Here is a 2,500-nt window from a genome sequence, read left to right on the forward strand (position 1 = left end):
CAGCCAAAAATGGCCAGTTTTGGCCCGTTTTTGGGCCGTTTTGGCCAGTTTTTGGCCTGTTCTTGCATTGCGCGGTGACCGTCGAGAGCGGAGCAAAACGTCAGCCATCTCAGCACCCTGGAACCCCCCGGGTGGCACAGGGCTGGATGGGGCTTTCGTATAGCAGGGACGGTGCTGCCTCTCGCTTCGCTCGCTGTCCGCCGCTCGCCGCTCGCTCGTGCAGCCAAAAATGGCCAGTTTTGGCCCGTTTTTGGGCCGTTTTGGCCAGTTTTTGGCCTGTTCTTGCATTGCGCGGTGACCGTCGAGAGCGGAGCAAAACGTCAGCCATCTCAGCACCCTGGAACCCCCCGGGTGGCACAGGGCTGGATGGGGCTTTCGTATAGCAGGGACGGTGCTGCCTCTCGCTTCGCTCGCTGTCCGCCGCTCGCCGCTCGCTCGTGCAGCCAAAAATGGCCAGTTTTGGCCCGTTTTTGGGCCGTTTTGGCCAGTTTTTGGCCTGTTCTTGCATTGCGCGGTGACCGTCGAGAGCGGAGCAAAACGTCAGCCATCTCAGCACCCTGGAACCCCCCGGGTGGCACAGGGCTGGATGGGGCTTTCGTATAGCAGGGACGGTGCTGCCTCTCGCTTCGCTCGCTGTCCGCCGCTCGCCGCTCGCTCGTGCAGCCAAAAATGGCCAGTTTTGGCCCGTTTTTGGGCCGTTTTGGCCAGTTTTTGGCCTGTTCTTGCATTGCGCGGTGACCGTCGAGAGCGGAGCAAAACGTCAGCCATCTCAGCACCCTGGAACCCCCCGGGTGGCACAGGGCTGGATGGGGCTTTCGTATAGCAGGGACGGTGCTGCCTCTCGCTTCGCTCGCTGTCCGCCGCTCGCCGCTCGCTCGTGCAGCCAAAAATGGCCAGTTTTGGCCCGTTTTTGGGCCGTTTTGGCCAGTTTTTGGCCTGTTCTTGCATTGCGCGGTGACCGTCGAGAGCGGAGCAAAACGTCAGCCATCTCAGCACCCTGGAACCCCCCGGGTGGCACAGGGCTGGATGGGGCTTTCGTATAGCAGGGACGGTGCTGCCTCTCGCTTCGCTCGCTGTCCGCCGCTCGCCGCTCGCTCGCGCAGCCAAAAATGGCCAGTTTTGGCCCGTTTTTGGGCCGTTTTGGCCAGTTTTTGGCCTGTTCTTGCATTGCGCGGTGACCGTCGAGAGCGGAGCAAAACGTCAGCCATCTCAGCACCCTGGAACCCCCCGGGTGGCACAGGGCTGGATGGGGCTTTCGTATAGCAGGGACGGTGCTGCCTCTCGCTTCGCTCGCTGTCCGCCGCTCGCCGCTCGCGCAGCCAAAAATGGCCAGTTTTGGCCCGTTTTTGGGCCGTTTTGGCCAGTTTTTGGCCTGTTCTTGCATTGCGCGGTGACCGTCGAGAGCGGAGCAAAACGTCAGCCATCTCAGCACCCTGGAACCCCCCGGGTGGCACAGGGCTGGATGGGGCTTTCGTATAGCAGGGACGGTGCTGCCTCTCGCTTCGCTCGCTGTTCGCCGCTCGCCGCTCGCTCGCGCAGCCAAAAATGGCCAGTTTTGGCCCGTTTTTGGGCTGTTTTGGCCAGTTTTTGGCCTGTTCTTGCGTGGTGCGGTGACCGTCGTGAGCGGAGCAAAACGTCAGCCATCTCAGCACCCTGGAACCCCCCGGGTGGCACAGGGCTGGATGGGGCTTTCGTATAGCAGGGACGGTGCTGCCTCTCGCTTCGCTCGCTGTTCGCCGCTCGCCGCTCGCTCGCGCAGCCAAAAATGGCCAGTTTTGGCCCGTTTTTGGGCTGTTTTGGCCTGTTTTTGGGCTGTTCTTGTGTGGCGCGGTGACCGTCGTGAGCGGAGCAAAATGTCAGCCATCTCAGCACCCTGGAACCCCCCGGGTGGCACAGGGCTGGATGGGGCTTTCGTATAGCAGGGACGGTGCTGCCTCGCGCTTCGCTCGCTGTTCGCCGCTCTCCGCTCGCTCGCGCAGCAAAAAATGGCCAGTTTTGGCCCGTTTTTGGGCTGTTTTGGCCAGTTTTTGGCCTGTTCTTGCGTGCCGCGGCGACCGTCGTGAGCGGAGCAAAACGTCAGCCATCTCAGCACCCTGGAACCCCCCGGGTGGCACAGGGCTGGATGGGGCTTTCGTATAGCAGGGACGGTGCTGCCTCTCGCTTCGCTCGCTGTCCGCCGCTCGCTGCTCGCTCGCGCAGCCAAAAATGGCCAGTTTTGGCCCGTTTTTGGGCTGTTTTGGCCTGTTTTTGGGCTGTTCTTGTGTGCCGCGGCGACCGTCGTGAGCGGAGCAAAATGTCAGCCATCTCAGCACCCTGGAACCCCCCGGGTGGCACAGGGCTGGATGGGGCTTTCGTATAGCAGGGACGGTGCTGCCTCTCGCTTCGCTCGCTGTCCGCCGCTCGCCGCTCGCTCGCGCAGCCAAAAATGGCCAGTTTTGGCCCGTTTTTGGGCCGTTTTGGCCAGTTTTTGGCCTGTTCTTGCGTTGCGCGGTGACCGTCG

This window comes from Musa acuminata, unplaced genomic scaffold (genome assembly GCF_036884655.1).
Source record: "Musa acuminata AAA Group cultivar baxijiao unplaced genomic scaffold, Cavendish_Baxijiao_AAA HiC_scaffold_108, whole genome shotgun sequence".
NCBI lineage: Eukaryota > Viridiplantae > Streptophyta > Magnoliopsida > Zingiberales > Musaceae > Musa > Musa acuminata.